At 43.2% G+C, this 25,899-nt stretch overlaps 1 protein-coding gene and 1 pseudogene across 1 annotated transcript in view; one reads left to right on the top strand and one right to left on the bottom strand.

The window, feature by feature from the left end:
* Positions 1 to 25,899, bottom strand: part of BCKDHB (branched chain keto acid dehydrogenase E1 subunit beta) — a 1,118,926-nt gene that overhangs the window by 336,935 nt on the left and 756,092 nt on the right. The gene's annotated exons all lie outside the window — the stretch shown is intronic.
* Positions 11,827 to 12,653, top strand: LOC146817405 (calcyphosin-like protein pseudogene; annotated as a pseudogene).

Raw genomic sequence — 25,899 nt, 5'->3', positions numbered from 1 at the left:
CTTGGTCTTTCGATGAAAAGCTCTAAACTGTCTCTTGTCCGCTCTGCGGGATATCTGCAATGTGTTGCTTCATAACACAGTTACAATCATGTTAAAAAAAAACAACAAAAAAAAATGCTTTTACAGCAGTAAAATACATCTGGGAACCCTGTCAAATAGTAACAAAACATATTTAAACTGATGCAATCCTACAAATGGTTATAAAATATGATGTATATTGTGTGGTATCGATATTGTACATCTTCAGATTAATCGGCAACAATCAATACCAGTGCGATTATTACAACCGTAGCACAAAGCAGCCCGATCTAAAAACCAGACCATGGGTGCAATGGAAAGACTAGTTTGGATCTAAATTGAGAAATTTTGGGAACTCTCTCCACTAAAGTCAGCAAAGATAAAGTTGTTTGGTCATTGTTCCATTCACAGAATATTAATAAAGGAGAAAGAGGCTCCATGAGTTGTGTTTAGGGCCTCTACAATTATGCGATTTTCCGGTTGCCATGTTTTCCACCTAATTACTGTTTTTGCAGTATTTGTCACATAAAATCCATCATCTGCTGCATAATTTGCGGACAAGAAAATGTTTGTAGCTTAACCGGATCAAGGTATATATAAAAGATTAAAAAAAGCAGCTGTTGCTGCGCATTGGAATGTCCTTCACAAAGATTGACTGGTCACCTTTCATTAGCTTACTGCTGTACAACTTGTATTGTATCATTTCTATAGCACGTTCATACATCTACCTTAGCAAGGGTGTAGCTTGGTCGGTAAGAAGTGGGGAGGTGATGTGAGCTTCAGATTTCCCAACAATCACGCTCCCATAGCTTGTTCATATACGTTATCTGAAAAGCAGGACATGTGAGGGGGCTTAAGTGGCAGTGTCCGGAGAACAGTGCGGATTGTTAGCTGTACTCAAAACTAAATATTCTGTAAAATAACCAACATTTTTCAATTACTTCAAAAAACAAGCATTGGCATAGCCAATAGATCTCACTTTTGGGACCTTATAAGTATATTTACTTTTGCTATAATCGCGGCATGTAAAGCGCGGGTGCCGCGATTATAGCAAAAGTAAAGAAATAGAAAAAAACATCTATTTCTTTACTTTTGCTATAATTGCGGCAACCGCGCTTTACATGCCGCGATTATAGCAAAAGTAAACATACTAATAAGGTCCCAAAAGCGAGACCTATTGGCTATGCCAATGCTGGTTTACTTTTCGTGCAGGGGAGGGGGCCTGCGAGATTTCCTTGCGGGAGCGAGCGACCATATGGCGCCACCATATGGCGCCGCGTGCTCCCGCAAGGAAATCGCCAGATGTGCACGCGTTGCTATTGCAAGCAATGCAACGCGTGCATGTTTTTGTCCCCAAAGCTGTGCCGATGGCATTAGGTCTCTCTCCTATGCAGCGCATGCGCGCTGCGTAGGCGAGACCTATAAAGTGTGTGTGAGTGTGTATTTTAGTCTGTGTACGCATGTAAAAATTGTAGGTGAAATCCGACAGACATCTCACCATACCCAACTGAAAGCACCTGTCCCAAACTATTTACTACAGAATATACTTATTAGGGGAGTATGACACCCCAAACATCCACCCTGAAGCTACGCCCCTGTACCTTAGGCTTCCAACCAATTTACAGTCGGGTAAGTAAGCAGTTACTCCATCTGTCCTGCAGTGATTGGAGAAGGGGCTTGGCTGAAGTGGCATCTATTAGTATTTGCTTTGGTCCAGTGTGGAGCCTGGAGAGTGTGTTCCAAATTTGGAAGTGCAGCATGTTGGTACATATATCTGATGGGAGTTTCAAACGAAAGACGTTTCTGGATAGCTTTGCATGCTGCATACAAAACCTTCCTGATTTTTACTCTACGAGTTATCTGTGTCTTGATTATGAGAAATGCCTTAACTACTTTTATAAATTCTAGATGGTTGTCATGGATCCCAAAGTTTGACCAGAAGTGCCCAACAGGCGCTATCGAAGGATGCAGAAAGAAATGAGCATGTACTCCTCTTTAATTAATATTTAATTTCCTATGGTTAATAGAGAGTCCCAGTGGGTTTGGTTTAATTTAGAAATCTTTATTCTTTTTTAGAACAACCTTTTAGGCTGCATCCTCTTATTCCAGGGTGTTATAGAAATACATTGTTGGTGTTGCAGCAGCCGACACGTGTTTCGCCCTAAGTGGTCAATAGGACCAGGGCTTTCTCAAGGCTTTTGATGATTTAGCAAACAAATATTGTTGCAATTAGCCAACATTAAGCAGTAGGTCATTCATCAGACAATATAGGTAGGTTCAGATATTTCTGCTGGAAAGGTAGGCGGATCGTCCTGGTGAAATACCTCTTACCAACGGCACGGCAGTGAAGAACCGAATACCCAGGCTGGATAGTTTTGATTCCACCTCATGCCTCTGTAATCCACCCCCAAGGACTTTCTGCCTCTTTATCTCACTCTTGCTGGTTCTAGTTCATCCCTATTCCCGTCCGCTCTCACTGCTTTTCCATCTTTTTCTTCATCATTTCCCCCTTTTGTATGTTTTTTCTCTCTTGCTCTGGACCTAAATCTGTTGAGAAAAACAAAGTGCTGGTCTGAAAAAAATGTATGCCAGTGAGCCCCACCTGCAACCACCAGCTCAAATTAAGCACTGGTTGGTGATAGCCCTTATTCTCTTTCAGAGCTTATTCCATAGCTTGCATGCCTGTACTGATAAGAAACTTCCACATATTCTGTTTTTAGGTTGAGCCTAGAGGTAGCGCACGCATGCACTGCTCTGTGAGGCATGCTGTATTCCCTGTGTGGGCTTTGGACATGCCGACCACACACCCACCGCTTTTCATTAGTTGGTTGGGCTGCCTTTACAAATTCCATAATTTTCATTAGTGTTAGACCTGGCACCATTGGTGCGGGTCTCCCCTGCATTTTCTTGCTTTTGCCTCCTGTGTGTTTGCTGTATGTTGGACTCCGTTTTGCTGGGCTAGATGCTTTGGGCCCTTTGCCACTGCTGTTCAGTACCAAAGTGCAAGTGCTCCCCTTGTAAATTGTTGTTATGGATTAGTGATTCCATGATTGGCATATTTGATTTAGTAGTCAGACCCTAGTACAGTGCACAGTGTGTACCCAGGGCCTCTAAATCAAATGCTGCTAGTGGGCTGCAGCAGTGATTGTGCCACCGGCAGAAGCAGTCTGTAAAATGTAACTCTGGCCTACCATTGCAGAGCCTGTGTGCAGTCTGGGACTGCCATGTCGACTTGGCAAGTGCACACACTTGCCAGTCCCCAACCTTCCCTTTTCTTACATGTTAGTCACCCCTAAGGTAGGCCCAAGGTACCCCTGTGGGCAGGGTGCGTTGTATGTGAAAGGTAGGACATGCCCTGATGTGTGTGGCATGTCCTGATAGTGAATTACTGTCAATTTCGTTTTTAACTATTGCTACCTGTTCCCATAGGACCGAATGGGGAGTTTGTTTGTAACATCTTATAGACATAACTACCCCTGGGAATAAGGTTGAAAAATAAAGTTTAGTATGCTTGAACTCAGAATGTTAAAATGCATCTTTTAGTGAGGGTGATTTTTATATTCTGTGATTGAAAATACCACTTTTAGAAAGTAGGTATTTTCTTGCTTAGCCATCCGGTATGCCTCTGCCTGGTTTGTGTATTGTATGTCTGGCTTTTGGATGACAGGGGCTGGAGAGGAGCAGTGACTCCAGAGATCAAGATGAATCAGGGCTGGGTTGCATTTAGAGTAGGGAGAGGAGATTTCCTTTCACTTGAACGGGCCTGGTCTGCCAAGGACAAGGCTGTCTTGACCTCCTGCCAGGAAGCTGCACCAGTGAGGACAGAACTGGTTTTGGCTGGGTACAGACACACTGTGCCTTCAGAGAACAAAGGATTTTTGTGTATAAACAGAAGGGCCCAGACCCCAGACTTTTAGATAACTTAAGGGACTCAAGAGGAACCTTTGCCAAGGAGAAGGGCCGGAGAAGCTGAGGAGGAATACTGCCCCTGTGCTGTTTGCTGTCTGGGGTTGGCCTGCAGTGGCTACTTGCTGCCAAGAAAAGGAGAAATGACTTTGCTGTTTGCTTTGTCACCTGCTTGAGGAAAAGATCTCCAAGGGCTTGAAACTGAGCTTGCCCCCTGTTCTGAAGTCTCAGGAACACGAAGACTTCACCACCAGCTCCACTGAACTTCCTTGCTGGGAGTTCTGATCTGCAAGAGGTGCCTGCCGTTGTTTTGGACCTCTAGAGAACTGTTTTCCACTGGAAGCGGGAAAATCAACACAACATCGAAGAAGCGTACCTGTTTCCGACGCATTGTTGAAGAAACCGACGAAGCGTCTGCCGCGGCTCGAGAAATCGCTGAACGATGCATCGGGTGCAACGATCTCCAAAAGTCCAAGATCACTGCACCGATTCCAACACAAAGCCTGCTGTGCAGCTGCCAGAACCCACGCATCGTTCCGGGTCATCGCACCGAGGCGCCAAGTCTGTTGCATCGTTGGGGGATGCATCAACTCCCCGCGCAGTAAGAAATCGACGCATCAACTCCTCTCCGGTAAGGACAAGATGCCTCAACTCTCCCGGAGCAAGGGACCAACGCATCACCTTCTCTGAGTGTAAGGAACCAACACATCACCTTCCCTGCGGCCCATTGTGTTGATTTGCGCAACGCACCCAAGGTACTTTGTGTGAAAAGTGTTGCATCTGCAATTTGCTTTGAACTGAACTATTTCTAACATCTTAAAGTCATATTTTTATTATTGTATTGTGGATTTTTGTCGTTTGGTCTTGTTTTGGTTTAGATAAAGATTACTTATTTTTCTAAACTGGTGTGGTGTCCATTTGTAGTGTTTTCACTGTATTACTGTATGTGTTCACAAATGCTTTACACAATGCCTCTGAGATAAGCCTGTCTGCTCATGCCAAGCTACCAAGGGGGTGAACAAGGGTCCTTTTAGAAGTGTATCACCCTTACCCTGACTAGAAGAAAGGGTCCCTATTTGGACAAAGGTACACACCTCTGCCAACTAGAAACCCCCAATTCTAATAATTAGTGAATAGTGTACATTTGTCCAGCCTTGTGACTGTTTTGTTCCCGCCCTGGCAACTACTCCTGCTACATGGATCCTTTCACTATGGGCCATATGTTTTGTTTGAGTGCTCTACTTTTTCTTTCAACCCTCTCCTCGCTGGCACACGGCACTGCTTGCCCTTCACTTAATCTCCACGTGCCTTCCCACAACACCGCCCCTCGCAGCTTGTTTTGTTGGCCATTGTAACCCCGCCCCTCCATCCGGCTCTCTGCTCAGCCTCCCCCTCTCTTCCAATCAGCCAGCAGGCTTTAGCCTGCGCAGACCTCACAGCAGAGCAGTGGGAAGTCAGACTGAGGGGCTGGGTTGTGCTGCTGTCTGCCTCAGAGCATGGGGCAAAGCTGTCTATGCCTGCTCAGGTCCCTCTTCATTAGCCTGGTGCTCTGCTCTCGATCTCTGTGGGCTCGCTGCTGCCCTGGTTGCAGATTGGCTCTAGTACCCGCAAAGACCAGCTTTTCTCCTAGCCATTCACTCTGCTGTCTCTGCTATGCCCCCCCTTCAATTTTCCAGCAGGCTCCAGCCTGCACCGACCTCACAGCAGAGCAGCAGAGCCAGGTGGATGGAGAGCGCTCACACCCCCTCCCTCCATCATTGCTTCCATCTTTCCTAGGTCGCACTTTGTTTTTTTAAAGTATTCAGCGCTATCTGGAGAGGAGCTTACAGCATCTGCCTCAGCCCCAGTGTTATGCAGCATCATATAAGTAAGGAAAGCCTCTCTGACATGGCAGCAGTCGATTTACAGCCGCCCCACTCCAAAAGCCTGCAGAACATTCAAGGTCACACAGTGTAGCCTGCTTAAAGGATGAATGGGCATTGCCAGTTATTGGGTCCTTTAAAGAATGTCATCTCTGTGTATGGAGCACATTACAAAAACACCAGTTGCATATTTAACCACAGAGGGTGTTGAGCACGTACACAAAGCACTCTCCCCTCGAGATCAGTATTCAAATGGCTGGTACTCCTTTGGAACACCCAATTAATATGTGTTCCAAAACAATGACAGCCATCTTGTTTTCAAATGCTGCAGCCCAGTTTAATAGAGCAGTGCGTTGGCTTTGTATGCCACAAATATTCTTCCAGGGGAGGAGACTCGCATATCTTGATACTTAAATGGATAAGATCAAGCATAGATCACTATTTAGATTTAGAACCATGGTGAAATAGTAGAACAACTGGCATCTCGATTTGGCAGCACCTACTTTAAATCACTCACAGCAGTGCTTTCAATTGCCCCTGAAAGAGGGCATCTGGCCTTCCCTTCAAGTGTCCGTCTGACAAATACATGGGTTTCAAAGTGGAGGCCTTGGAAGTGACTTAGAGTCATAGGAGTTTGGGATAATGTCATTCGGAAGTGGCTGTGCAGGCATGCACCAACCCAACTCACTGCCATGCATGATGTGAGCAGACGGTTCAGTTAATGCAGGGGAGTCATTAGCGCCAGTCCGCCCCTCCTTCCGCTGCTGGATGCAGGCGTGTCTGATTAGCTTTGGGTGCTGCTGGAGAATCAGGGGCTAGATAGAGTCTTTGTCTGTGCACCACAGTTATCATTGTCTTTGTGCAAGCTTCCGTCAGGCAGAACGTGGAGTAGCTTGCATGCCTTCTCTCACACGTAGCTTTGGATTGTATCGGGCGCAACTGTGCAAGTTGCCCTCATACAGCATGGCACATGTAGTAGTTCTGTAACACACGAACAGGCGAAGCTATATACTAGTCCCATACCGTGGGTGACACCACCAACCAGTCCCGTCTTTTTAGCCAATTGCACTGCAATCTTGGCCCTTAGATTTGCTATATAGATTGTCAATATGGGCTCAAAACGCAACTTGCTTTTAACAAAAAAATTCAGCACTGACTGAAGAGGTCACCCATAACAAGTACGCGAATCTCACACTTATTAAACTTCTCTTTGTAAAATCAATCCACCTCACCAACAGGATTGTTTATAGTTAGAATGAATAGACACAAAGATCTACGACAATGTAATAACATATGTGATCACATTTTCTCGTCATTCCTCTTTTATGGTCTAATCTCGTAGAAACGACCCTTTAGCCAAAGAAAATAGCAGAAGTTAAGAAGCGACAGAGGATTAAATGGTCCAGCACTCCCGGCTTCTCGCATTCTCTTTTTGTTATACAACATTCGCTATGAACTTACTGGCACTCTTAAAAGTGCTTCTGTGAAATGACAGGGGCACTGCCCATATTTTTCAACACAAGTGAAGGATTGATAGTTGTCTTTGAGTCAATCAATGTTTTACAAAGAGAAAAATCCGCTTCCGCCATTTAATAAGCCGATATCCAACACACAATAAAGGTAGCATTTTAGCGTCTACATTCTACCTGTTTCTCCTATCTTTTTTACTAATTTCTTTTAACACTTGAAGCTGACCCGTGCAAACGTGGGAGGCTAAGACAAAAAGCAGCACGCAGCTGGTCTGTATTTCCAAGGGTCTTAGGAAGTGTGGCACTGCTTCAAACCACCTTCGCATTATGGAGTCCCTGTTTAGCATAACAATGATAATTATCTGCCTGTTGTAGCTATATATGTAATGTTGGTGCCCACCCATCATGTCACTCCTGCCATTAATCAATATAGGTTTGTGTTAGGTTCCGAGTTGGAACCTGTGGCATGAGCCGCTGTGACTGTTGTCACGTGGAGTGTTGAAGGATGGGGGCTGGATGTCAGTTACTGCCAGCCGTTTTCTCTGTCGGTCGCACCCGCATATGCTTAATAAACTGATGAATCTTTCCCTCGTGTTGTTCCTTCATTGGAACTTTTCAGTTTGCTATCATTGCATCACCGACCGGTGCAATTAGTGAAGGCATTATTTAACATTTTTTATTCATCATTTCAATTCCTTTACGTTGCAGACTTGCCCTGTCTGGGCATAAATTGCATTTCCACTGTTCATTAAATAGGATGGAATGAAATCTTTGGTGTGCAGCCGCTCATCAGTGGCACGTGAGGTAACAGTAGATGATGCAGCACCCCGGAAAATGTGCTACGTGGGTAAACACTTATAAGGTCCCAAAGGCGAGTTCTATTGGCTATGCCAATGCTAGCTTTAAACTATCAGAGAATTATCAAGAGTGGAGCTATTCTGGATGTGGGATTTTTCCTTTAGCTATACAATCTGAGTTTAGACTGTAGAAAGGTTGTACCCAACTTTCATTCTTAAAGCAATCTGACTGCAGTGGTGGCCGCTACAGAATGGGGGTGGCGGGGCTGAAGGTTGGGGTGAGGTGGGCTGGAAAAAAAAAACACTTACCTCTGTACGGCGGCCACCTCTCCTCCATCTTTTTCGACTACGGGAAGAACACAGGCTCCCCTAACCAATCACAACGCTGCTGTCACCAGTATAATAGCAGCGTTGTGACTGGTCTGAGCAGTCTGGTTCAGCGCTCAGACAGGGACTGCGAGCCTGTGCATGTTCTCCACCCAGGCTGTTCAATACAGCCGGGTGGAGTACATGCTAAGTGTGAATGACTGTTTGGCCGGCCAAACCGTCATGCCCACTTAAGAGCACAACCACTCCTCCTATGCTGGCTTTGATGTCGCACACCAAAACTGTCTCAGTACAGAAAGTTAAAATGATAATAACATTGTGTTATTATCATTTCAGTTTTCCTTTTTTGCACTGCTCAGAGAGCAGTGGGGCGATGCTCCTATGCCTTAGCGGAGAAGCCACCACCGCTGATTGCCCTAACTAGGAAGGGAACGTGGCAGTGTCTACATTAGTAGCTGTATTTAATGTATTATAGGTGTTGACTCTTTATTTGTTCTAAGTTATTTGGTTGCTGTTGTTGACGCAGTGTTCATTTATCGCTGTAATAAATCATGTGACCTCCGATGAGCCTACAGCACTGAACACACTATTTTTTATGGCCCTTCTGGGGTCTGATGAATGGAACACCTCTTTGACCCATCTCCCCAGAATTGGTACAAACATACGTTATGCAAGCAAATTCAGTGAAATTTGTTTGTGTTGCTCCGAACTTTGTAATTGTGCTCAGTGACCAATGTGGCATTTCATGTCTCCAATGTCAGGGCTCAGCACTGATCTGGGCTGGTCTCTTTCGGTACATAAAAGTGAATCCTGACCTTTGCATGGACACTACTACTGTAAGACCCGATGTACACTGTACAACATACTGTGGCTGAAGTGATTTGTACTGGTAACATGAAAACTTCTCTGGAGTTAAATCACCGTCGGAGCAAACACCAACAGATTTAGGACAGAGCCTTCACCTATGTAGGGATCTTAAGATACTAGTGTCATAAAGGGCCCTTGTTTTCCTCTGAACTGAGATGGCACCTTAAAGCGAGCTCCAGCATTGCTAATCCACATGGGGACATCAGGAGAAGCCTAGAGTTAGGCATCATGGGAACGTCCTGGAAATTGCCTGAGGCAAGAGTCAATGAGGCTGATTTAGTAATGGATGTACAGAAATGGAGCCACACGAGGAAAAACATATTAAATATTAGCACACCAAGAAAAACCTATGTAGGTATACTGAGAACTAGTGACTGCATCTCTTGCACATTTTTTACGGTTCAAAATAATTGTTATTACCTTTATAAAAAAAAAAATGACATCAAGAAAAGTCAAACATTATCTTACAGAAAGACAAACAAACATAAGATGAAGGTAAATTGACGTCAGAGTAGAGCAGATGCAAGGTCAAGCAAAAACACATTACAAATGCACTTCCTTGAAATGTTGGAAAATATCACCATTGTGTATTCTAGAAAAACAAGGGCATCCAGGCAGTATTACTAAGCCGAGATTGGGTAGTGTGATGCATCATTGATACTTGAATGAATAAGCTCAAGCATAGATCACTATTTAGATTTAGAACCATGGTCAAATAGTAGAACAACTGGCATCTCGATTTTGAGGAGGAGTCTGGTTGAATGCGGAGGTTCCAACTGTAGAGGAGGATAACGAACCAAGTGGGAAATATAGCGATGAAGAACAGAGAAATGACATAATTGTGGTGAGCAATAGCAGATAATTGGCATAAGATCACATATGGCACCTCATTAGTAGAATATTTATCATTTTTAGAGAGCCCAGGAGAGTTTGTATGTGCTGTGCACGTAATTGGAATAGGGAGGATCAACTGTAGGAGGCATTCATCCCATATACGTGTAACTCGATTTTGGCCTCTAATGTATGCATAGGCGATTGAGCTTCCTAAAGTACATAAGCCACCCTCGCCAAATATGTATGGATAATCATTTCGGGGATTTCTGATCAGAGAGTATAAGTGGATTGGCTATTGTTAACAGAGCTATGATAACCAGCTGTGAAGAAGGAACTTTAGGAATCGGGGGTGAGGTGGGAACTATTATCCCTAAGGGTGCTGTCACAAAGTCAAACGATGTGTATTTGGTATACAACTTGCAAGTAAGCATTTATGGAGTTCCAAAGTGGGCGTATAAGGTTGCAATTAAAGAAAGTGCACTAGATTACTTGCTTTTTCTCATGTGATTAGACGGCGTAGGGCCATTTTGGATGGCGTCCAGAATGCTTGAAGCAGAAAGATGAATTTGACATGTGGATAACAATGGTATTATGTTGTTTCTACAGGTGTTTTTTGATAGAAGGCAGCCTAAGTCTCATTGGAAAGTGGGGTTCAGTATATCCCACTATATCTATGTATGCAGAAATGGGGCTGAGTACTTGTTTTTTTTCAAGGCAATGATATTCTCGAAGCTAGATGGCCTTATTTGTTTAATTTGTGCAGCATGTTGGGTAGGTCAGGTTGTTTCAGAGCACCAAGCTTAGACAGTCTGGCTTTTAACTAAAGGGAAAAGAAGCCAGGACATCGTGTGTTTAGGGGACAACAATATCCATAGTCCCTATGGCCAAGGAAGAGGAAGTGGCCATGACTGTTGGCAATTGATGAGGAGCTCACACAGCCAGCTGCATGGGAAACACCCCGACCAAACCCCGGTCTGGGATGGTCATGTCAGCGGTCTGTCAGAGGCCTGAAAAGGCATGGCTTGGGCCAACTCTCTTTAGTGAGGTCTTTTTCTCTACAACTTCGCAATGGTTAAGAGAAAAGAAGCCAGATCTCCCACAGCACCTAAAAGTGATAATCTACAACTTTCAACAACTTTCTTGCTCTGGCAGGATGTGCATTTTATAAATGGGGTCTCTAGTTGACAGTCGGTTAGAACCCTGTCCAAGTAGGGACCCTCACTCTAGTCAGGGTAAGGGGATCACACAGCTAAGAAAAACCCTGCTCACCCTCTTGGTAGCTTGGCACGAGCAGTCAGGCTTATCTCTGAGGCAATGTGTAAATCATTTGTACATACACACAGGAACACTAAAAAAATGAGTCCACATCAGTTTATAAAAATAACCAATATTTATCTGAATAAGGCAAGATCAAAATGACAAAAATTCAATATACACAAGGAAAGATATTACTTTTCCAAGATTAAGCAAGTTTAGTTCAAAGAAATCAATGGATGCGTCACTTGTAGCACAAAGTACCTTGGATGTGTCAAAATTCAAAGACGATGTGAGGCAGAGGTGAGGCGAGGAGCCAAAAAAAGCGATGCATGGGTTCCTTACTCCCAGGGGAGGTGATGTGTCGGTTCCTTACTGGAAGGGGAGGGACGCGTCGGTCCCTTACTGGAAATGGAGGTGATGCAGCCGCATCCCGAGCCCTGCCTGCTATGTGGCTGCTCTGCGGCTCGCACGCGAGGGGCGTGGCCTGGGGCGGGGTGGGACCGGCAGAGGGCGCGGCACAGGTGCAGTCGCACAGCAGCCCGGACACACCTGAAGCAGCAGCCAGAGCTAACTAGTACATCACCCTTCTTCAAGATGTCTGGAAGAGCACTCCTCGAGCGAGATATGGTTTCCAATGCCAAGAAGAAGATGGATAAGTGCCAGGACCCAGTGGAAAAGCTGAGGCTACAGTGCTTAGCAAGAGGGTCGGCAGGAATCAAGGGTCTGGGCAGGGCTTTTCGAATCATGGATGATAATGGAAGTAGGTCCTTGGACATCAAGGAATTCTCTAAGGGCTTACATGATTATGGTGTTATTCTGTACAGTGATGAGGTGGAAATCGTATTCAAGCTCTTTGACAAAGATGGCAACGGGAACATTAATTTTGAAGAGTTTCTGAAGGCCCTGAGACCACCCATGTCTGAGACGAGAAAGAAAGTCATCAATGATGCCTTCAGTAAGCTAGACAAGTCAGGTGATGGCGTTGTGACTATTGCAGATCTAAGAGGCACTTATAATCCAAAATGTCACCAGAAGTACCAAAACGGAGAGTGGAATGAAGATCAAGTGTTCAAGCATTTTCTGGACAACTTTGATTCACCAGATGGAACGGTGACATCTGAGGAGTTCATGAATTATTACAGTGGGGTGAGCGCCTCTATCGACAATGACGGCTACTTCGTAGTCATGATGAAGAATGAATGGAAGCTTTAGACCTCTGATCCTCACAGTTTTTTCCGGGTTCCACTATGACAATTAAAAAACTTCAGTTGGTTGCAGAATGGCAGTTAACGTTCTACCCACATGCCATGTGGACATGCATAGTTTTTTTTTAAAAGAAAAATGTGTCAATTACCTTTTTTTATTATATTAGCAATTATCTTGATGTCGTGGTGATTTAGTGACCGAAGGTTTGTGTACAGAACATCAGAATACATGTTCTGATGTCATAAATATTTCTTGAAATGAACCTGTTTGTTCATAGGCTTCTCCTACAGTTGCTACAAGTAAAACAGAAGGGATCTTTTTCGACATTTTGGGAGATGTGCCTTCTGAGTACTGGGAACAGAGTATGCATTAAAATGTTTGGTTGCTTGGCACAAAGTCTAACATTGCGTTTGCTAGCAAGGTTTATTCATGTACGCGTTGGCTCCTTGCCCAAAGACGTGTTTTTCTGTGCACGTGCTTTACTATATGTCATTCTCAGAGATGCCTTAAAATTCACTACCTACTTCTATATAAATTTTGAGTCTGATGGTCGGCGGACTCCGCATACATACATTATTAAAGATTTTGGGTCTAAACATTTAGGAAATACTGTCAAGTAAAATCTGTTGATTCCTGTTGGATGCAGAGAGGCTGCCGTTGGTTTGAATAGGACATCCACATTATATAATAGTAAATCTCTCTGCCTTAGTCTTATTGATATCAGACTAATTCTTCCAGCTGAAATTGGCAGAGCTACCTTTATCTCCCCCAATAAATTAATAGCTTCACAAATGTCATTCAGATCACCCGTCAAAAGATGTAAATCAATGTGTGATGTATAACTTGAAACAACAGAAAATGGACCTCCTCTATAGGCTGAAAATAACGATGTTTAAGAATCTTTTTTTCTTTTCCACAAAGACATAGAATCTGGCAGTCAATAACACAGTTTGGGATCATGTAAAAGGCAGACATCAGGGATCCCTATACTGTAGGGAAAACTGAACGTGTAATTTTGTCCATTGAACATTCATTACAGAATCTTTAGTTGCCGGTTGGATAAGCTTAAATAATGTAACTGTCAATTGTCCTTTTCTACCTCCCAGGAAATAAAACTGTTAACCAGTGATGACATCCACATTGAACGAAGATTTCACTAGTAGACAGGGTGCACTGCTCCTGGGAATAAAGTCGGAGTAATTAAATTAAAATAAATGTACCCTATCTCTCCCTTTTGTCTCACAATTTATCTAGTTAGAGTTAAAAAGCCTGGCATCTTTCCATGTCCTCTAGGCACCAGATTAAACCGGTAGTGAGAATTGCTAATTATTTGTTAAAGCGCTGTACCCATGTTGTTTTCATGACATAGACTTTGTTTTTGTCAACTTAGTTCATGTAAGCACTTTATGAAATGTGAACATACAATTTTTTTATATGTTTTGCTCTGTATGGAATTCAAAAGTGTAGATGATAAAATAAAACCATACTATTAACCATAAAGGGAGGTGATGTGTCGATGTCTGGACACACAGCCTTGGTTCCTTACTGCTGTGCAACGTCGATGAAGACTTAGGCACCCAGGGACGATGCGTTGAAAATCCAGACCGCTGCTGGCAGGTCAGGACTCTCAGCAGAAGAGCCCAGGCCCTAGTATGTGAAGTCTTTAATGGCCCTGAGAACAGGAGGCAAGCACACACAAGCCCTAGGAGAACCTTAGAAGCAGGATACAGAAGGCATTGTCCAGTCCTCTCACTGCACAAAACAGAAGCAGCAGGCCAGTACAACAAAGCAACAAACAGTGTCAGTCACTCCTACAGCATCCAGCTCTACTTCCTGGCAGAATGTCCATTAGTCCAGAAGTGTTCTGAGATAATGGTGTCACAGCTCCAGTGCTAATATCAGTTTCTGCCTTTGAAGGAGGCAAACTTCAAATGGAAGTCTTTGTGGTGCACAAGACCCTGCCTTTCCTTGACCTGACTCCAGAAAACTAAAGGGTGGAGAAGACAGCTTTGTGTGAGGACAGGCATATCCCAATTCATGTGTCAGTGACAACCCCTCCCACCACTCTAGCTCAGGAAGGCCCATCAGCCTGGTGGTGGCCCATCAGGATATGCAAGGTGCACCTCAGCTCCCTTTGAGTGACTGTCTAGAGTGAATGCACAAGAGCCCAACTATCATCCTAACACAGACGTGGATTCTAGAGACAGGCAGAGGCACAGAAGGGTAAAGCAAGAAAAATCCCACTATCTAAAAGTGGCATTGTCAAACATGCAATTTAAACACCAACTTCACCAAAAGATGTACTTTTAAATTGTGAGTTCAGAGACCCCAAACTCCAACTCTCCATCAGCTCCTAATGGGAAATTACACTTACTAAGATATTTCAAGGCAATACCCATGTTACCCTATGGGCGAGATAGTCCTTGCAATAGTGAAACACAACATTAGCAGTATTTCACTATTAGGACCTGCAAAACACATCAGTACATGTCCTACCTTTTAAATACACTGCACCCTGCCCTTGGGCCTACCTTAGGGGGTGACTTACATGTAGTAAAAGGGACAAATTAGGCCTCGAAAGTGGTTGCAGGTTGAAATGTCAGTTTAAAACTGCACTCAAAGACACTGCAGTGGCAGGTCTGAGGCATGTTGGAAGGGATACTCATGTGGGTGGCACGATCAGTGCTGCAGACCCACTGGTAGAATTTGATTCACAGGCCCTGGGCACACCTGGTGCACTTTACTAGGGACTTACTAGTAAATCAAATATGCCAATCATGCAGAAACCAATCACCAATACTATTTACACAGGGAGCTCTTGCACTTTACCACTGGTCAGCAGTGGAAGTGTGCCCTGAGACCTAAAACAAGCAAAATGCAGCACACAGTCAAAAACAGGAGGTCAGAGCAAAAAAGAAAGGGGAAATCACACCAAAAGATACCAGGTCTAGCACTGCAGTAGATGAAGATATTGCCAGTATCGAACAGACAGTGGTGTAACACCGGCCCCCGCAGTGCAGGGGGTCCCAAGCTCCAGGGGGCCCCTGTACCACAGTAATCAGGCCGGAGAGCTCCTGATTTAGTCCGGAGGGGGGTCCTCCACGTACCTTGCAGGGGGGGCCCTTAAGTTTTGTTACGCCAGTGAGAATAGCATATTAGTATTGTTTCTAACACAACTACTGCTGGCTCTAGGGCCACTGGTGATATTGGCCCTGATATCTCAAGTGAGCCCATCTTGTTGAGAGCAGACATTCATTCGGTCTACTTTGATTATTCCAAGTAACACAATATTCAACTGTGGCTGCAGTGTTTTGGAAGAACTGTTTGGCAGTGTGAGATGCACTTTCCCTCCGTGGCTTGATCACATTGCGGAGTAGATTACCTCAACTGAATAATTTCTCACAACAACCACAGTAAACCCCATTCTCACCAGTAGGAACGTGGTTTCTGTGACATTGCTGACCGGGACAAGTAACTATCATGGTCGCGGAAGGCTTTCTAGTTCACAAACCAAAGGCTGGGAAACTTATTACAATGGTTGTGGCATCATACATCACCAATTATTTTTCAGGACTTAAGCCAATATTAAAAATGTGATACCCCCTCCCGCTGACATTTTAAAGGTTCTATAGTAGCAAATCCGTAACCATACATTAATCCTTTGATTCAGCTTTTACCTCAATCAGCCAGATATGTTGTGGTACTAAAAACGTTCCTTCTTTAACTGGCAAACATTGTTTTGCCCAGGTTAAGAACTAGATTATGCACTGGCATTGTCTCTCACTGTAGGATGTTTTTAATTTCCTTCTGCAATCCTATTATGGTCAGGAGAGCCAAATGGAATGGTAGTTCTGTCAAATACTGTGAGAGGGACGGTATAGTACTGAATTTTAAGAATGAGTCTCTGCTTGGCGATTTGTTCTCAGAACTGAACATAGGGCTCGTCGCAGACTCCAGCATTTGTGTGGTTCCCCTGGGCTGCTTTTATACATGGAACAGTTACAAGATCTAAATATCCCTCTTCTCAGCCCAGACAGTGGACAGAACATGTTTAATGTAACTACGCAAACTCGATTTAACAGGCAAGCTAGATTCAACATATTTTCATTGGAAGTGAACAATTGACAAAGGGTTTTATAACAACACAACGTTGTGCTCCCCTGCTCCTATTCAGCCACTCGATGCCCCATATGGTGTCGGATATGGTCTTAGATCAAGGCACGTGACCTCAGGATGTGTGGGAGCCTGTGTTTTCGTGCTTAGGAAAATTATGAACAGTGTGATAGAATGTGGCTGGGATTGATTCCAAGTCGGATTATCCATGTTGGTACAATTTAGAACATCCTTGGACATTATGATTTTACAGGAAACTTGGTCTGTGGACTATTTGTTTTTTAAATGCTTTTCTTCTTATGTTATTCCTGCAACACTCTCATATTCCGGTAGAGCAAAAGGGGGAGGGAAGGGGTTGTTGGTTATCTGTGTATATCTTAAACTTCATTGTATGGTACAGAACACCAGACTGGTTGGGGTAACCGTCAAGTTCTCCTTTTGACTTTTGATATGTATGGTGCTGTTCTGTTGCTAAATTGCTAAAACAATAATTTTAGCAATGTAGACTGCACTAACCCTTGAACAAACACTGACCAGTCTAACATCCCCCCACCCCGCCGCCCCTGCCAATTACAATACTAACTTCATAAAAGGAGGTTCAGGCCAACCTTGTTGGCAACTTAAATCTCAGCCTAGACACCACTGATTTTGATACTGAAAACAGACATCCTAGCCTTATTTGCATGGTCAAATCGAATGTGCTGTTACAAATACCAGTTTTGAATCATTTATGTAATGCTGTTCTATTGTCTTCCAATCCCAGTTCTGTTACTTCCTTTGTGGGAAGGGGCTGTCAGAGTACAATAGATTATACTGTAGTTTCTTATAACTTTTGAATCTAATAAACGGCTGTAAAGTAGAATCTGACTGATTAGAGGATCACAATCCAATCATTTTACAAATGACAGGATACCATAATTTATTTATCCTCTGTAGGTGAAGTTGATCAAGAGAGAGACATCAAATGGGCCTCAATCAGTCTTGTCAATAAAATATCTTACATTGTTAGCGGTAACCTCCTGTCGCGGAACCACTACCCAACAGCCGAACAGGGAACAGGAGGATGCCCTACCTGACCATGCTCTGCCCTCCTTCTTTGTTCAGAGCGGCAACTTTCCGACAGACCTATCAAAGATAGAAGAGCCGCCAGGCCCCTTTAAGAAAAACCAAGCGTCGGACAAAAGACACGCCCACGGGAAATGCGTCACTTATAGTGTATTCCCCAAGCCAATAGGCACGAGCTGCGAGGAACACGTAAAACTCGGATCAAGGCATTCCAGGGGTGTGCTTTGGAAGAAGACACCGGACGAGGACGAGAGCGAGTTGCGGTGGCCGGAATTAACGAAGACCCCTGTGACAGAGTGAAGAACCAGGAGCCGGCGGTCGAGTCCAACAAGAGACGCAGAGGCGGGGAGCCGCACGAGCCTGCCGCAGCAGAAGACTGAGAAAGACCCTCACAACACCGCGAAGAAGCGAGCCACACTCATGGAGGAGCGTGGCTGACAGAGGTACAGACGCGTTTAAGGGCGCTTAGGGGGAGGCTGGGTGCATATGTGACTTGACCTTCGTGAGAGAGAACAAATCCTGCTTGCCAACCCTTACCTCACAAGTGGTGGAAGTTCCTTTTTTTCCTAAGGTACAAGTCCCTTCACTCCTAATCCCACCACCTCCTAGACCGGTAACAGGTCGCTAATGTTCTTTTCTTTGTGCTTTGTTGTTTTCTTTTGGGACAGAGTTTTCCGAAGCCACAGAAGACTCCCGGCAGTGCCCAAAAGGAGATACGACGCCAAGCAAAGACTCAGAGCTATTGTTGTTTTCCCCTAACCAATAAAATAAAGACGTCCTGTGTACTGAACGGCATTAATAAAAAGACGGGTACTCACAAATATAAAGCCTCCCTCCAACTTTTCCCACACTACTACGACACCTCCCTAATATCATATGCTGTCTTGAGGAACTGAAGGAAAATAATAGTATTTCATATTTCCTTATTGCTTTTACTGTTTTTGCTAATCATTTACTGAGGTCTAAGAAGATTTGCACAGCCGCCCACCAATCAAAGAAATAGATTGAGCCACAGGAAGGCTGAAGTTTATTCTAAAGAGTGGGAGGATCTTCATGTTGCCAATCACTGTAAAGACCAGTTATTATTTCGGCAAATAGTGAACAGCCTTCTGTTTGAGGACAGGCTTATTGTTCAACTAGATACTCACATTTCCTCTTGGGCTTGGATATCTCACTTTAGCCTTATCTATAACTCCTCCATTCAGTCTTCGGCTCCACTTACATTGCTGTCTGATACTAGTCTGGTGTTTACCCTGCGTGATGCTGGAATAGGAATTGTAGCTAGTTCAACTGGAAAGGTGAAAGGCTTCCCTTTGATCTCTTTAAACTCAATATTAGGTTTTAGGCTCTCTTTTAACAAAGGTACTGAATGAAGCAAGTAAACTGCTTTGCACAAATCTTGGTATGAATCAATCATCATACCTGCTTCTAAGAAGGGTGAGTGAGCAATCTGAGATGCTACAGACCAATTTCTTTAATAGGGTCGTTAGTTAAAGCAGTAGGAAAAATGTGCAGCAAAAATGTATCTTGTAACCACCAATAACATATTTATGGCAACTCAATATGGATTCAGGAATGGGTAGGGCACATTAAAACAGTTCCTCAATCTTAAACTTTTGAGTATTAAGTATACAGTGGCGTTACCGACATGCGCCTTACTGACCTAATAAATGTAGCTGTGAATGCAATTTCTCACTCTGCGATGCTCACTCCAACTAAAGAATGTCACACCGTCGCAAATATAGCTACTGTAATGTTTATATGCATATAAAAGGATAAATAAGGCAAAAAGAAAGTATACAGTGGCTTGGCATCGAAGGATTGTATCCATCCGCCGTTTATGAACCTCAGCTCCAGCTCGGATTGTGTAAACAGGGACAAGCTATGGTGCATTCTGTCTGAAATGGGCATTAGGGCACACATAAAACATTTCCTTTGCCATATACACTGATTTAGCCCCAAGAAGGAATTTACCAGCTATTTTTGGTTTATCTAGGGTGGGTGAGGAAGGGTTGTGTAATTACCAAATTTAATTTATCTCATACACAATGGGCTAGAGAGTTTCTTAAATACATTTAATAAGAATATCTCTAAAGTGGGTACTAGGAACGTTAACTGTCCCATATGCAGACAATGCTGAAATTAAGGCATGTAGCGCAACTGCCCTGCAAAGATTGTTGGTGGGGTATGTGTCCATTATAAAAAAAAAACTTGACTGAAAAACAAATACATCAAAATTGCATGTTACGCCTATTGGCACAAGAAATACTCCTGCCAGATGCTTTGTTGATAGTGTAAACTTGGGTAAGGGCTTTTAACTAGTTGTGTATTGTCTTTGATGACGTGAGAAAGTTTGCACAGTCGGTGGGGAGACTATTTGAGTTTGTCTCCAATCTGAGTAGTAATCCTACTACATGTCTGATGGAGATCAAACAAAGGAGATGCTTGTCTAAGGTTCTGTATGAAGCAGGGTAAGGGGTCATGCGGATGCCACATCCATGCAAGTAAAGGAAAACTTATTTTAGAAAAAGATATTGGGGATTCCCCTAGCACATGCATTTGCACTTGTCACAAGGAATTTGACATCAGCTATCTGGTAGATAAGATTAGAATGACTCCACTTCTCTTAGTGCTCTTAGAATGGTATAATCTAGCTACAGCATTCAATTGTGATAAACCTTTTAAGTTTACTCTGCTTAACCCAGTTAAAACATTAAATGAAGAAGTGGGTGGGTTAAATTTATTTTTGAAATCATGGAACATTACCAGCACGGAGATGTCTCAGGCCAAGACAAAATATGCTTGTCTGTCTAGTTTAACGTGGGAACATGAGGAACTTAAGAAACCTCTTGACAGAAACTTTAAATTGCGTAACACAATTCTGGGCATGGTGCCCTACCTATCGGATGGTACTTCTAATTATGAGAAATAGCTGGTGTCCAAATATAGACTGGCCTTAATTAGTAATTTGTCATTTTTGCCAAAGAGCTGGAGTAAATCTGCTCACACTTAACAGTGACCTGGTGATGACTTCTCCCCACAAAACGTTCTGCCTTTTATTTTGTGATTTTTATAGAGATGCTTGTGTGAAATATTTAATACCCCTTTCGTGTAATTTGGGATTTACAAAAAGCAAGTCAGCCTTACTGAATTTATAACTTATAGAAACTCCTTTCGTCAGTTATTTTGTGAGTCTATTTCTATCAGCTGTTGTTCATTGCAGGAATGTTTTGTCATTATGACATGCTGCTTTCTATTGCAGTCTGTAATAATATATGGCTTCTTTAAGTATGGCATTCATTTATTTGGTGTGTAATGGATTTATGTGATGTGTCTTTTAAATGTTTTTATTGCCAAAATAAATACATTTACAGTGCCAAATGAAGCAAGGGGTATTACTTAATGTTTGGGAATTCATATTTAAATTGGAGTTCTGCGACCGTGAGGGGCTTCCGAATGACTGTAGGTCGAACGAGATCCCTTCAATGGGCCCAAGTTTGCCAGTAGAGTGTTTTGTTATTTATTTTAAATTGCTTGTTGTGCTATAGAGCTAGCCAACTTGATTCAGGTATAGCTTTATCCGATTTTCTGAATAACTGGAGCAGAGCGGATGCCATATCTGACAAAGATGCTTCCGGAATGGGTTATTGTGATCTGCTAGTTGTGCATGTTGCAGCAATATGGAGCAAGAGTGTGGTTCCTTTGCTATAGCTAGCCATGGTGGGTGCTTGGACGGGAGAGTGGGCTGTATTAACCATAGCGCACTTTGTCTCATTAGGAAGACAGATTGATAATTAAACCACTTTGGGAGTTGGCAACCACCAGACTGATAATCCAAAAGGCGCTTCTTTGATATTCTCGCTCTTTTCATTTTACGCAGAAAAAAGAGCACAGCTTATCCAAAGTGATAAAACAATTGGATGAGAGCCTGAAGGGAATCACTGTAAGAAACCAGACAATTGGGGTGCTCATCATGTTCAAACTTTCCAATCCCCATTAAGATATGTTTCTGGGCGACCAAATCCCACGTAAATCATTCATTGTACTTAACGTTTTGGTTTCACTGTGTCAACCCTAAAGAGTTGGGTCTCTGGAAGACCACATGTGCAGGTATTTGATGATCATGGGCTACATTGAAGGCCAAGAATTTTTAGTGACTCAGAGGTGCATGAAATATTGAGTAGGAGAATCTCTGCTTTTCCTCTTTGAAGGCAATAATCTGTTGCATCCGAGGATTCCTGTATAATGTCGAAGATGGTCAAAATGGATTTAAATGCATCTGAGGTGAAAAGTAAAAATTCATCCGCTGCGGTCTGAATGTACGTCACTTGAAATCGATAATACATGAGTGTTTGTTGATGTATTGTAATAGGGGATTTTCGGATACTGTACTGTTCATTTGGACTCTTGCTAAGGGGCCACTTAGAAGGCCATCATCCTTTCCACAAAAAAATCTCTTAGATTCAAGCGTCTGAAGGTTTCACGATCAGGAGACCTCATCAAAGAACTTCCCCAAGTCTCAGGCAATGGCGGCTACTGGAACAGTGTCAAGAGAGGGCCTTTTAATTACATGTAATTAGCCCCGTGGCTAGTGACGAAGCCTGACTGTGAAGGTTGAATAATTTTAGAAATCAAGTTTTCCAACTCCCCCAAAAACGTTTTTAACTACATTTTCACCACTGCATTTATTAGGGAGATTTTCCTGTGGATTTCCTTTGGGTCTATTATTGTTTCAGAAACAGTTTTTAAAAGCCTATCGGATAGTCATCCAGTATTTTCAGTTCTACTGATGACTTTATAAAGTCATTATTCATCTTCCTCATTTAGATTGTTGCTTTTGAATTTCGGAAGGACAGCAGCGGCTCTCTCAGTTGCAACGGTTTCATTTTCCTGTATATAGTCGGGCGCAGCACCCCTTAAAAGCATTGGCAATCCTAGTGGTGTTTGAATGTAAGGCACCTGCTTTGTATTTAACAGCTGAAATTATTGAGCTACTCTTTTTTGAATTTTAGAAAGTAGATCAACATTGTACCTGCTTATTCCGTTGGCATAATTCTTTCATTTTTTGTTTCTTTACCCAGGGCCATCATTTTAGCTGTACAATTTAGGAGGCATTATTGTTTTATTTTTTGTTCCTGTGCATATGTGTGCGCTCTTCTAAAGAGTTGTACTCATACGTCAGATTTTGCAGTGTTTTAAGGTAAAAGAGTTGCTTAGAGCGCCAGTGCTGGATTCTACATTTTCATTTCATTAGCTGGAGTGATAATTTTATCTTTTACTGATTTATTTTTCATGATCATGAGTTTAATCATAATGCCATGTAAGGTGGCCTTTAAGGCATCTAATACAATAATGGGTGAGCTGCATGCACTGGTTTTCTTTAATACATTGCTGAATGTCCTTTCTGAGTGCCTTTGCATCTGTTGCACGTTATGTGTTCATTTACCGGTTTGTTTTTCAGCTTGAATTCTCTGTCTTCATGGTTAATGAAATTCATGCATGTTCTGAGATAGTAGTTGGTTAAACAGATGATGCAGAAACGTTGTGGAGGCAGGCAGTATCAATGAGACGATAATCAACTTGAGAATAAATATGCAGATGAAAGAAAAGATGTGAATTCCCTACCAGTAGGATTTGAGTGTGTGGGATTTGCAGAGATTCTATGGCTATTTGTAGGATTTAGAGGGTCTGATTTGGCATTAACAACTGTCTGTCAGTTATGTCCATAGAGAGGTTGAAGTCACTTCCAAATACTATGTTTGTCATTTATAGGAAAGTCTTACAATTTATTTGAAGGCAGCCCAAATAGTCAGGTGTGGTCGACTTAGGAAAATATATGTTTAATGTGTAGAAGTCTAGACTGTTCTGAAGTCTGTCAAAAAGGCATCTGGCTTCCATGTCTGCTTGAGACAAGATTACTAACAGGCCAGATCATTTAGACCTCACAGTGATAACCCTGTTCTTTATCTTCACACCCTCAGTGCAGATAACCTCATCAATCCAATCCCCTATTAATGACACAGCTTAGTGGTAGCCAATTGTAGTTTCTTTTAAAATTATGATATGACCCTTCAATCTATGGCAGTAATCAATCATTTTCATCGTTTTAACTTGGGGGTTGAGCTCTTTCATACTTACAGATGGACATGAAACGAGCTACCCTTTCATCTACGGATTTCCCAATCTCTTCTAGAGTTCCGAATGTCCCTGAAGAACTGGCTATTCAGCTAATCAACTGGACCCTGCCAGCGGCTGGATACCCTCAGGGGTGACAAGCAGAGCTCTACAAATTTACTGATTGATTTATTGATTGACAGATAGTATCTTAAAGTCAGGCCATTCTAGAGTATGGGGCTATCATTTGGCGGGTTTGGTGGTTGTGAGGATGAGATTCTTTAATAAATTGGCCTTGTGTGGGAGGCAAGTAACTCTGTAGGGAAGCCAATGGACAGGAAAAAAGCGCAATTACAAAAATGGAGCATTATAGCATTGATGGAAAACAAGCGTAAGACTGGATGACTCATTGCTATGCAAAACCACGTCTGATCTCATTTGAGTGATGTGAAGGGAATAGGAAGTATAAGCTTGTGACATGCAGGAAGGCTACTATACATTACAGGTGCTAAGGTATGGCAAGGAAAGTGATGCACCATGTTACCCTCTGAAGCCTTGGACGTACTGAAAGAGATATGGAGAATTCATCATCACCCAGAGGTTCTTGCTGCATACTTATTTATTTAACACTTAGAGCGCACTGCAACCCTGCGGGCATCCGGGCGCTGAGACATAGAGAGAGAAAGCTGATGTGAAGGATTACATGGCTAGATCAGAGGATCATACTTTGGGAAGAGTCACGTCTTGACTCTCTTACGGAACAGCATTAGGTTCTGTATACTCCTAATTTCCAGAGGAAGACGGTTCCAAAGGCGGACAGCAGCTACGTCAAAAGCTCTCCCCCCTCCCCCCCCCCCCCGAGTTGCTTTCTTTATCCTAGGAATCTTAGCAAGACTAGCAGAGGATGAGCGAAGGTTGCGTATAGGTTCATACCATTGGATTCTGTCTTGGAGTAATTTAGGCCCCTGTCCATGAAGTGCCTTGAACACAATACATAAGGATTTGAACAGAATCCTTTGAGTCACTGGAAGCCAGTGCAGCTCCGCCAGCGCTTGTGTTGTCGAGGAGCGGCGTGCTCGAGTCAGAGCAAGCTTTGCTGCTGCCGCCTGGATACTCTGGAGTCTAGTGATCTGATAGCCTGGGGACTCTAAGAGCAGGGCATTACAGTATTCCAGGCTGCTCAGTATAATGCTCCTTACAACCGTAGTTCTGGCCTGAACTGGCAAGAATGGTAGCACTTTCCGGAGTAAAACAACCTCCTACCAGTTTATTAACATGGGTCTCTAGAGTCAACTTTTCATTAAAACTGACCCAGAGATTGCGTACTGTGCTCACTGGTGTCAGAGGGCCATCTGAGGTTATTGGCCAAAAATCATCTGGTAGTCCTCGAGGGATCCCACCCACCTTGCAGTGTAGAATCTCTGTTTTCTCGCTATTGAATTGAAGCGAGTTGTCCCTCAGCCATTTCACCATTTCAAACATACATGCGTGAAAACTTTCCTGGGAGTCCGTGTGGTCGCAGTCCAGAGACACCATAAGCTGGGTGTCATCGGCGTAGTTCACCACACTGATGTTATGCGTTTTTAAAATCTCCAACAGTGGTCGCATATATGCATTGAACAGAATGGGGCTGATTGAGGACCCCTGAGGTACCCCATGTTCATTTTTTACAAACACTGATTGATACGGTGGAAGAGCTACTGCTTGCCATCTGTCAGATAGGTAAGAGGCATCCATCTCAGTGCTTCATCCTAGGTGAGCTCTCAGCAATCAGTTGAGTCCACCAAGTCGAACTACCTTGGTGTAGAAAGTTCTTGATAAATGTTTATGGATAAAAACATGGATCCAGATGTCTTACTAAAAATATGTTAGGGTATACCCAAGAGATTTCCCTGTAAATAAATAGGTGTCCTAGATATGATTAAAAGCAGCGTACATGGATGTTTGTTGGAATGCAATGTTTCATCCATCTATGATATTTAGCAAACATGTTTCAGCCATGTGAAATGTTCAAATGTGTCAATGGCCTTCTTCAGGGCTCTTATAACTCTTCGCTTCTATACA

The sequence above is a fragment of the Triturus cristatus genome, chromosome 6 (assembly GCF_964204655.1).
Source record: "Triturus cristatus chromosome 6, aTriCri1.1, whole genome shotgun sequence".
Lineage (NCBI taxonomy): Eukaryota > Metazoa > Chordata > Amphibia > Caudata > Salamandridae > Triturus > Triturus cristatus.
This window is presented reverse-complemented; position numbering and strand designations above follow the sequence as displayed.